This window comes from Malaclemys terrapin, chromosome 1 (genome assembly GCF_027887155.1).
Source record: "Malaclemys terrapin pileata isolate rMalTer1 chromosome 1, rMalTer1.hap1, whole genome shotgun sequence".
In the NCBI taxonomy this organism is placed as follows: Eukaryota; Metazoa; Chordata; order Testudines; family Emydidae; genus Malaclemys; species Malaclemys terrapin.
The window spans coordinates 43,695,154-43,707,549 of record NC_071505.1 but is presented as its reverse complement, the minus strand read 5'-3'; positions in this window follow the sequence as shown (position 1 = coordinate 43,707,549).

The following is a 12,396-nucleotide window of genomic DNA, read 5'->3' as shown; positions in this document are numbered from 1 at the left end:
TGCTGCAGCACTAGGTGAGAAAGGAGCCAAGGCCTGGATGTGTAGTACTGTGTTTGGGGAAGAGTGTAGAGCAGGGGCTCTCGAACTGGGGGTCGGGACCTGTTAGGGGGTTGCGAGGTTATTACATGGGGGGGGGTCAGCCTCCACCCCAAACCCCACTTTGCATCCAGCATTTATAATGGTGTTAAATATATTAAAACGTATTTTTAATTTATAAGTGGGGGTTGCACTCAAAAGCTTGCTATGTGAAAGGGGTGACCACTACAAAAGTTTGAGAACCACTGGTGTGGAGGGACTGGATGGGGTGAAGGGTTGAGGGACTCTGAAGGGGAGGACAAGGACTGAAGAGGGGGTGAGCAGGGGAGGATGAGGACTGGGGAAGCATAACAGGGTGGAGAACTGAGGGAGTATTAATGGGCTTTAGCAAAAGAAGGATCTGGAAGTGGACAAGACTATTTGACTAGGGCAGTTGGAACAGGGAAACTTGGAGCATGGGAATGATGAATTAGTTGGAGTGGGCACTGGGGACTAATGGAGTGCAGGAGGGACAGAATTGATGAAGGAGAGCAAATTACTGGACCGAGAGGAGAGGAAATTAATGCATTGGGAGGAGAGGGAAGACTGCTGGAATAGAGGAGAGGAAATTTGTGTGGGGATAATTGATGGAGGGTGAGGTGAGGTGTCCATTTTTGGAATTTTAAAATGTGCACATGTAAACTTCATGTATTTTTCTCAATGCTAATTTAGGCTGCTCTGCATTGGTCCCATTGTCTGAGGTGTGAAACCAGAGGGAAGAGAGGCACTGGTTAGCCATTCATCTATCACCCCGCCCTCAACAGCTTACATATAGTATGTGATTTTTGGAAAGTGCACATACACCATGTGGCATACTGCTGGATGCTGCTGCAGTACGACCCCCGCCCATGTCTTCCTGTCCAAGATTCCTTCTCCTACACCTAGCCAGGTGGGTAAGTTTACATATATAGTGTCAGTGGTCTGACAGTCACACAGCATGTTTGGTGTGTGGTGAATAGTCTTTCCACACACCTTCCCTCTGCTACACACCAATAGACTGAGTGCCAGCTTTTCATTGAGGGCCAGAGGGTGTGTGCTCCTGTGAGGTTATTATCCCCATTTATGCCTAAGGGACTAGTGCCACAGACAGTAGTTCATAGAATCATAGACTCGTAGGACTGGAAGGGACCTCGAGGGGTCATCTAGTCCAATACCCTGCATTCATGGCAGGACTACGTATTATCTAGACCATCCCTAGTAGGTGTTTGTCTAACCTGCTCTTAAAAATCTCCAATGGTGGCGATTCCACAACCTTCCTAGGCAATTTATTCCAGTGCTTAACCACCCTGACAGTTAGAACATTTTTCCTAATGTCCAACCTAAACCGCCCTTGCTGCAATTTCAGCCCATTGCTTCTTGTCCTATCCTCAGAGGTTAAGGAGAACAATTTTTCTCCCTCCTCCCTTGTAACAACCTTTTATGTACTTGAAAACTGTTATTATGTCCTGCCTCGGTCTTTTCTTCTCCAGACTAAACAAACCAAATTTTTCACTCTTCCCTCATAGGTCATTTTCTAGACCTTTAATCATCCTTGTTGCTCTTCTCTGGACTTTCTTCCATTTGTCCACATCTTTCCTGAAACCATGTGCCCAGAACTGGATACAATACTCTAGTTGAGCCCTAATCAGTGCAGAGTAGAACAGAAAAATTATTTCTCTTATCTTGCTTTTAACATTTCTGCTAATACATCCCAGAATGATGTTTACAACAGTGTTACACGGTTAACTCATATTTAGCTTGTGGTCCACTATGACCCCCCCAGATCCCTTTCCACGGTACTCCTTCCTAGGCAGTCATTTCCCATTTTGTATGTGTGCAACTGGTTGTTCCTTCCTAAGTGGAGCACTTTGCATTTGTCCTTATTGAATTTCATCCTATTTATGTCAGACCATTTCTCCAGTTTGTCCAGATCATTTTGAATTTTAATCCTGTCCTCCAAAGCACTTGCAACCCCTCCCAGCTTCGTATTATCTGCAAACTTTATAAGTGTCCTGTCTATGTCATTATCTAAATCATTAATTTAAGAGACTGGGGATCTATTTGTCATTTTGACAATGACTTGCCATGTGATATTGGGTAAGTTATTTGACCTCTCCGAGCCTCACTGCTGCCATCATAGCGTGGGGACAGTTATACGTACATGTCAAATAAAAGTATTAGGAGGCAGAACTAAATAATGTTTATAAAATAGCTATCTATGCACAAGTATTATTAAATCAAGCTAGTGACAGCAATAGGCACAGAACTCAGTAATTGCAGTTATTCTCCGTCTGCTCATTCCTTCAGACCAAATGACCTTTAAGGGTCTTTCTACACTTACAGTGCTGCAGCTTAGGTTTGGTCTACCCTACAGGGTCAGGTCCATGTAAGCTGCCTTGCATCAACCAAGCTGTGGAAGTGTCTTCACTTAAATTTGGCTCTTGCCAACGAAAATGCCTCTCTATGCTGATTTAGTAACACCACCTCCCAAAGTGGCGTAGAGTCCCGGTCAATGTAATTAGGTCGATGCAGTGTCAGTGTAGACCCTACATTGCTTATGTCTGTTGTTACTGGCTTTCAGGAACCATCCCACGATGCCCCACACTGACCATACACTTGATACAAGCACTCCTGGTGAGGATGTGCAATGCCGACACAAGGAACCAAGTGTGCACATACACAAACAATTTAATAACTTTGCTGGCTGCATGCTGACATAAGTTAGGTCAACCTAATTTTGTGGTGTAGACATGGTCTTAGTGAAGACGCTACCTACACTGATGGGAGAGCTTCTTCCATTGGCATTGGTACTTCAGGTTTGTCAACACTTACAGCGCTGGAGCTTCACTGATGCAGCTGTAGAGTTTAGTGAAGATGCTACTGTGAAGATACTTAGTGAAGATGCCACCTGATGTACTCGGGTCCCACTGAGCCTATCCATTCCACCAGCCTGGGCTCCCTCACCCTGTCCTGTTGTGCCAGGCCCTCAAGTCTCCTCTAGCACATGCACAGATAGGGCCACACTTAGCTGCAAAAGGACAGAGACACTAAGATCAGCTCTGTGTGGGCAGACTCAGCTCAGGGATTGCCTAGCACTCAAGTGCACACCTCCTCTGGGGTGCAAACCCAAAATTGTATGGTCTTGCGCTTCACACAAATCTATGCAGGGTAAGCTCATGAAAATCACTCCCTCCCTCAATGTGGAGGAAGATATGCACAGCTTTTCGCCCCCAGTTATGAATTGCACAAACTGATTTATAGAAAAAAAATAAGTTTATTAACTACAAAGAATAGATTTTAAATGATTATAGGGATAGCAAACAGATCAAAGTAGATTACTGAGCAAATAAAACAAACATGCAAACTAAGCTTAGTACTCTAAAGAAACTGGCTATAAGTAGTAATTACTCACCCTAAATGTTGTTTGAAGCAGGTTGCAGAGATTCTTGAAGACAAACCTCTTTTGGTTGCAACGTAGAATTTCAGATATTCCTTTCACAGGCCAGACACCTTCTAGCCTGGGTCCAGTTCTTCCTTTCCCCAGATCAGTTTTATGTGTTTCCAGCAGTCATCTTGGGTGGCGATTCAGTGAAGAACCGACGACCTTGATTACCTCACTTCCCTGCCTTAAATAGGATTTCCACATGGCGGGAATCCTTTGTCTCTTAGTGTGATTCCCCCCACCACCAGCCCCAGTGGAAAAATACTAGTCCAAGATGGTGTCCAGTACCAGGTGAAATGATCACATGACCCTGCAGTGTCAAAGCAGCATCCCAGGAAGCTTCTCAGGAAGAGGGGGAATTAGCATCTTCAAAGACCTATTGTTCTCCCTAATGGTTTATTGACTTGACTAACCCGCCAGACTGATTGCATTTTGTCTGGTGGGCGTTCCCCATGTGCAAACACTTTTGCAATTGATACATAGTTAATATTCCTAACTTCAGGTACATAAATGAAACATGCATACAAATAGGATACGCACATTCAGTAAATCATAACCTTTCCAATGATATCTCACATGACCCATCTTGCATAAAACATATCTTAGTATGCCATATTCATATCATAACAATATCTCTATGAAGAATATGGGGCTTTGTGTCACAGCTACCTATGCTGATGGGAGAGATTCTCCTGTTGCCACAGGTACTCCACTTTCCTGAGAGGTGGCAGCTATGTCGATGGGAGAAGTCCAGTGGTTAGATTGGTATAACTATGTCAGTTAGGAGTGTGGATTTTCCACATCCTTGAGCAACATAGTTATACCAACACAAGTGTTTAGTGTAGACCAAGCCTAAGGGTATGTCTACACTACGGGATTAATCCGAATTTATATAATTCGGATTTGAAAAACAGGTTGTATAAAGTCGAAATGAATGCGGCCACACTAAGCACATTAATTCGGTGGTGTGCGTCCAAGTACCGGGGCTAGCATCGATTTCTGCACCGTTGCACTGTGGGTAGCTATCCCATAGCTATCCCATAGTTCCCGCAGTCTCCCGCGCCCATTGGGATTGTGGGTTAAGATCCCAGTGCCTGATGGGACAAAAAACATCGTCGCAGGTGGTTCTGGGTACAGCCTCACCTCCTCCCTCCCTCCCTCCCTGCATGAAAGCAACGGATGGCAGACAACCATTTTCGCACCTTTTTTCCTGGGTGGGTGAACACTGCAGACTCCATACCACGGCAAGCATGGAGCCCGCTGAGCTCAAGACAGCAGTCATGAACATTGTAAACACCTCGCGCGTTCTCGTGGAGTTTATGCTGAGCCAGGACCAGAAAAACGAGGCGAGGAGGCAGTGGCGGCGGCAGCGCAGCGACAAGCATGATGAGGACATTGACATGGACATGGACACGGACACAGATACAGAATTCTGTGAAACCACGGGCCCCGGTGCTTTGGAGATCATGTTGTTAATGGGGCAGATTCTATCCATGGAACGCCGATTCTGGGCAAGGGAAACAAGCACAGACTGGTGGGACCGCATAGTGTTGCAGGTCTGGGACGATTCCCAGTGGCTGCGGAACTTTCGCATGCATAAGGGCACTTTCATGGAACTTTGTAACTTGCTGTCCCCTGCCCTGAAACGACAGAATACCAAGATGAGAGCAGCCCTCACAGTTGAGAAGCGCGTGGCGATAGCCCTGTGGAAGCTTGCAACGCCAGACAGCTACCGGTCAGTCGGGAATCAATTTGGAGTGGGCAAATCTACTGTGGGGGCTGCTGTGATGCAAGTAGCCAAAGCAATCACTCAAGTGCTGCTACGAAAGTTAGTGACTCTGGGAAATGTGCAGGCTATAGTGGATGGTTTTGCTGCAATGGGATTCCCTAACTGTGGTGGGGCGATAGACGGAACCCATATCCCTATCTTGGCACCGGAGCACCAAGCCACTGAGTACATAAACCGCAAGGGGTACTTTTCAATGGTGCTGCAAGCACTTGTGGATCACAAGGGACGTTTCACCAACATCAACGCGGGCTGGGCGGGAAGGGTTCATGACACTCGCGTCTTCAGGAACACTACTCTGTTTAAAGGGCTGCAGCAAGGGACTTACTTTCCGGACCAGAAAATAACCGTTGGGGATGCTGAAATGCCAATAGTTATTCTTGGGGACCCAGCCTACCCCTTAATGCCATGGCTTATGAAGCCGTACACAGGCAGCCTGGACAGGAGTCAGGAGCTGTTTAACTACAGGCTGAGCAAGTGCAGAATGGTGGTAGAATGTGCATTTGGCCGTTTAAAAGGTCGCTGGCAATCATTATTGACTCGCTCTGACCTCAGCCAAAGAAATCTCCCCATTGTTATTTCTGCTTGCTGTGTGCTCCACAATCTCTGTGAAAGTAAGGGGGAGACCTTTATGGCGGGGTGGGAGGCTGAGGCAAATCGCCTGGCTGCTGATTACGCGCAGCCAGACACCAGGGCGATTAGAAGAGCACACCAGGAAGCGCTGTGCATCAGAGAAGCTTTAAAAACCAGTTTCATGACTGGCCAGGCTACAGTGTGAAATATCTGTTTGTTTCTCCTTCATGAAAACCCGCCCCCTTTATTGACTGATTTTCTGTAAGGAACCCACCCTCCCCCTAGCTTTCTTTCAAACCAAATAAAGTCACTATCATTTAAAAATCATTTATTCTTTATTAATAGATTAGAAAAAGAGGGAGGGAACCCGGGTGGTATTTGGGAGGAGGATTGCTGGGAAGGAAAAAGCCACAAAGAAAAGGTTAAAAAAATGACAACCTTTTGCTTGGGCTGTCTACTGGGGTGGAATGGGAAGGTGTACGGAGCCTCCCCCTCCCGCGTTCTTACACGTCTGGGTGAGGAGGATACGGAACATGGGGAGGGGGTAGGGTGGAACAGGGGCTGAAGCGGCAGTCTGTTTTCCAGCAGCTGTTCCTGAAGCTCCACCAGACGCCAGAGCATGTCTGTTTGCTCACGCAGCAGCCCCAGCGTTGCATCCTGCCTCCTCTGGTCTTCCTGCCGCCACCTCTCATCTCGAGCGTCCCTCCTGTCCTCACGTTGGTCCCTCCTGTCCTCACGTTGGTCCCTCATGTCCTCACGTTGGTCCCTCCTGTCCTCACGTTCACTGGCTTCTTTCCTATACTTTGAAACTGTTTCCTTCCACTCATTCAGATGAGCTCTGTCACTGCAGCTGGATTCCATAATTTCAGAAAACATCTCATCTCGCGTTCTCTTCTTACGACGCCTTATCTGTGATAACCTTCGGGATGGAGGAGGGAGGCTTGAGGAATTTGCAGCTGCTGTAGGGAGGGGAAAAAAGAGAGAATTGTTTAAAAAGCTACATTTTGCAGAACAATGCTTATACTCTTTCACAGTGACCAACACTATTCACATTACATAGCACATGTGATTTCTGTGCAAGGTCGCATTTTGCCTCTTAATGCTGAGTGCCTGTGGCTTTGCTGCTAGAGATCACAGGTCTAGGCAACAGAATTCGGCTTGCATGCGGCCATGGTAAGCCATTGTCTTACAGCTTCTGCGCCCTCCTTTCCCACATACCAAGCATAGCCTGTAGAGTGCTGCGTTTTTTCTGTTAACATTCAGCAGCACCAGAAAACAAGCTAACCACCCCTCCCTCTCGCCATGAATTCTCTGGGATGATCGCTGTACCCCTCCCCCCCACCGCGTGGCTGGTATCAGGGAAGATCCCTGCAGGCACCAAACTAACCACCCCCCCCGCCGCCGCCCCCCTCCCGCCATGAATTCTCTGGGATGATCACGGTACCCCTCCCCCCACCGCGTGGCTGGTAACAGGGAAGATCCCTGCTAGCCAAACGCGAAAAACTCAGGGCCAATTTCCCATCTGCGCTTGGCTAACTGCAGGGAAGGATTTATTTTCCACCACAGGCAAACAGCCCAGTAGGAACGGCCACCTCTGTCCCCTTAATTAAGTTCCCGTATTTCAACCAGGTTACCAGGAGTGATATCACTCTCCTGAGGATTACACAACAAGATAAAGAACGGATGTTGCTTGAATGCCAGCAAACACTGGGACCATACGCTGCCAGGCTTTGTCAGGCAATGATACCAGATTACTTGCTGCAAGCATGGCGTGGTCAAGTGTCCTTCCATGGAGGAGGGAATAAGGATGCACTGCCCAGAAACCTTCTGGCAAGACTTTCGGAGTACCTCCAGGAGAGCTTCATGGAGATGTCCCTGGAGGATTTCCACTCCATCCCCAGACACGTTAACAGACTTTTCCAGTAGCTGAACTGACCGCAAATGCAAAGTCAGGCAAAGTAATCATTAAAAACCGTTTGCTTTTAAAACAAGTTTTATATTTTAAAAGGTAAACTCACCTGAGGTCCCTTCCATGGGGTCAGAGTCTTGGGTACTGGCTTGGGAGGCTTGGGAGGGTACTTCAGTCAGGGTGAGAAAAAGATCCTGGCTGTTGGGGAGAACGGAGTGCTGTGTGCTCTCTGCAAGCTCATCCTCCTCCTCCTCCTCCTCCTCTCCCCCATCGGCAGAATCCTCAGGCATCGCTGATGAGACTATCCCCGACCCAGAATCCACGATCACAGGTGGGGTAGTGGTGGCAGCCCCCCCTAGAATTGCATGCAGCTCGGCGTAGAAGCGGCATGTCCACGGCTCTGACCCGGAGCGACCGTTTGCCTCCTTTGTTTTTTGATAGGCTTGTCTGAGCTCCTTGACTTTCACGCGGCACTGCTCAGAGTCCCTATTGTGGCCTCTCTCCATCATGCCCTTGGAGATTTTTTCAAAAGTTTTTGCATTTCATCTTTTAGAACGAAGTTCTGCAAGCACTGAATCCTCTCCCCACACAGTGATCAGATCCAGTACCTCCCTCACGGTCCATGCTGGTGCTCTTTTTCGATTATCAGCCTGCATGGTTACCTGTGCTGATGAGCTATCTGTGGTCACCTGTGCTCTCCACACTGGGCAAACAGGAAATGAAATTCAAATGTTCGCGGGGCTTTTCCTGTCTACCTGGCCAGTGCATCCGAGTTTAGATTGCTGTCCAGAGCGGTCACAATGATGCACTGTGGGATAGCTCCCGGAGGCCAATACCATCGAATTGCGGCCACACTATCCCTAATTCGAAATGTTAAAATCGATTTTGGCGCTACTCCGCTCGTCGGGGTGGAGTACAGAAATCGATTTAAAGGGCCCTTTGCATCGAAATAAATAGCGTCGTTGTGTGGACGGTTTCAGGGTTAATTCGAATTAAAGCTGATAAATCCGAATTAAAGTCGTAGTGTAGACCAGGCCTAAGAAAGCATGCTCACCTCCTTCTCTTAGCTGTTGTGTGGTTGAGAAAACCAGCAGCTTCTTCTCATGATTTTCTGAAAGTAGTCTGTGTACACATATATCATGTCTGCCACAGGAATGATGCATGATGCAGGTTCTAAAGGTTGCATCAGAGCAGCTGCACCATGCAGAGTCTCAGGGTAGAGAACTGATGTGCAGTTCAGGAAGCTGACATCTGGCTTGAGTCGGCTGCCCAAGCTTCATAAAAGTCAATGTGCAGGGTTCCTGTAAATGCATAAATTATTTCTTTTTTTTTTTAATACAGGCCATAATTACCCTTTTAAGTGCCTTCCCAAACTAGCCAAAACCACCAGTCCTCATAAAAAAGCAAGAGATTAAAACAAATCCGCAGTGTTTAGGCCAACATATTTTGGTGTTATGATGAGCCAAAAAAGCATTAGGAATATTTTCAAGAAATTAAATTACCTCACTTTCTGGAATCCTCATATCTCCCAAAGACTTTCTTTCCAGAAGACTTCTACCCTGGCATAAACAGTGCACCTGTTTCATTTCGGGCAAATTGATTTAATTTTTATGAAATTAGTGGGTTGGGAATAAAAATCAGGAACATGATAGAAAGCTATTTTCATACCCGTTTTAGGGACGAGAAGTCTTACAGAAGGACTGTTCTAGGAAGATGGATTTTTATATGTTTTGTTCAATGTCATACCCCTGTACAGTAACACCCTGTAGTGCACAGGAAACTCCGCACAGTCGCCCTTTTAGAATTTTCCCATCAGGGAGCAGAGTTTGCCCCCACCTGGAAAGAAGCAATGGCCCACATCATGGGTACCCTAAGATATGTGTGTAGCTCAAATATTTGTTGAGAGGTACAGGGTCATCCATACATAGGCCTTGTGCTTCCACAGCAGGTTGGGCCTTCCATAGCTCTGCCCTGGCTGCCTGGTAGTGTGGCGCCAATGGAAACAGATTGCCGGGAGTCCTTGACCACATCTGCCACAGTGACAGCCCCCTGCCCCCAACAGGGTATCTTCAACTTGGATCTCTGTGTGTGTGCTGGTAGATGGAAAAAGCAGTGGGATGCAATGTGTGCATCCTTGGCCAGCATGTTCGTTGCTTGCCTGCTCAAACCCTCCCCCCTTTCCCTATTTGCACATCCCTAGCTTCATCGACAATATTATGTATAAAGACAAAATTAAATGTGCAGCATCAATGGTAATTATGTACACTCAAAAATCTGGGCAGAGAATAAGAAGACTGCCAAGAAAATGGTTGATAGACTGTATATGGGAGAACAGAATGGATATGGAGCGAGTGCTGGACCAGCAAGCATGGAAAAGACAGATCCAGCTATCCAGTGACAAAGTCTCCATCACTCATGTGTGTAAATATTGTATGTAATTTGATTACCATCCAGATAATCAAGTCTCTTAAAATGTAAGAGAACACAAGTCACCAGCATGCTAAATGAACCATATGCAACAGCCAGTGATAATTGCAACCTTTACTCTTACCACATGGTTTCAGGGTCCTGCTTGGCATATGGCCTAGCACCTCACTGCTGTGGTATTTTTAAATCTTTTGAGCGCTATTTCAGAGAGAGCTCATGTGAAACCAATACCTACAAGCTTAGATGACAATGCCTGATGGTGAATTGACTCCAGTTGACTCAATGCGCAGACTCAGCACTTTCAAGTTTGCCATGTTTGTACTGATGTCGTCATTCCATTAATTATTGACATGGGTATAATTCAAGTTCAACCTATCTTGCGCTTTGTCCTTTGTCACTGAACATTGTAAACTTCATGCCCGTTCAAGTTAAAGGAGTCATGAAGACTGGTTGAACTGACTTATCTAGCAATTTTCTTAGGATATGTTTACACTAGAGCTAGAAGGTATAAATTCCACATGGCCACACTAGCTGTGATTGAGTTAGCGCTCTACAAGGAGAGGTAGTAGCTGTGGTGGTAGGAGGAGCGAGCTGCTCGGAGTATGATCTTATCTGAGACCATAAGTCCACACTCAGAGCAGCTAGCTCCTCCCAATGCTGGCACTGCCTCTTTTTAGTGCACTAGCTCAATCACAGCTAGTGGGGATAGGGGTGTCTCCTCAAGCTGGAATTTAGTCCTTCCAGCTCCAGTGTAGACATATCCTTAGAATGGCTAGAACTCCTCCACCTTGTTTTAAGGTAAGAGTTGCAGTAGCTCCAGGAAAAGGATCTTACTAAACATGTCACATGAACTAGGCCCTCAAATTTGGTAATGTCTTGTAGGACATTTACTTCCAGCTAGTAGATAAGGTAGTGTCTCTAACTACAGAGGGCAAGTTAACTATCAGCTACTTTTCAGAAGATGATGGCATCCCTTCTGGTAAATCTTCCAAAGAAGTTATCTATTTAGCAACACTACAGTCCACATGCATGCTGGACTGTGGTATTTCATCATCACCTAACAATCCAGAAAATGCCACTCCATTGGTGCCATTCCACAGGGACTATGATATAGCTGTTTAATGAAACAATAATTTAGCAATTGTCCAATCAGGAAATGCCACTCAGCTTTGCCGTCTCTTCCTGAGGAAAACAAATTGTCTGCTTTTAAACTTGGAAAACGTGAACATTTTGATCCCACTAATCTGCCTGCTCAGTAAAGTTGTGTATAGTAACTTTGGATGCTTGACTTCACTCAGGCTACACATAATACTTCAGCTCTGATTCTGGCTCATTTTCACTACTTCACACTGATTTGGTTACCTGTAATGCCTAAGATTAATATTGTCTCATTTGCCTTATGGGGATCAGAATTATAGAGGGACAGATTTTGATCCCCTTACTCACACTCAATAGTAGTCAACTGATTTCAGTGGGCCTATTTGTGGAGTAAGGTCCTAGTCAGTATGAGTAAAGGTATCAAAATCTAGCCATAAATGATTAAATGGGTGCTCTGGCATTTTTTACACCTATGAAAAATGGCACGCTTCTGTAAATTGCAAATACAATCACTTGTATTGGTCAATATGCTCAAACAGAATCCCTGGCTACAAGAGATGTGATTGTAGCCTAGCAATAGATGTAGGCTATGGCCTGGAAAAAGTCAGGTTTCAATTACTTCAGATCTAAAAGTATGATTGGAGCCATCACAGGTTAATAATTTTCCAGCTCAAAGACAATACTATATGTGGTGTGAGTTGTTATTATAACTATAGGATTCTGGAATCTCCAGAGAACATACACATGCAATTCAGTGATATATGTAGGCTGGGCAGAAATATTTTTTTTATAAATGTGATGGATAATATCAATGTTTATTTTTAAGCTTTTTTATGGATTGTCTATTTAAATGAAAAACTTCCTAACTCTCAGGGTAGTTAAGCACTGGAATAAATTGCCTAGGGAGATGAAAATCTCCCATGGAGGAGATTGTACAAAGAGCAGTATCAGAGGGGTAGCCGTGTTAGTCTGAATCTGTAAAAAGCAACAGAGGGTCCTGTGGCACCTTTGAGACTAACAGAAGTACTGGGAGCATAAGCTTTCGTGGGTAAGAACCTCACTTCTTCAGATGCAGTGAGGTTCTTACCCACGAAAGCTTATGCTCCC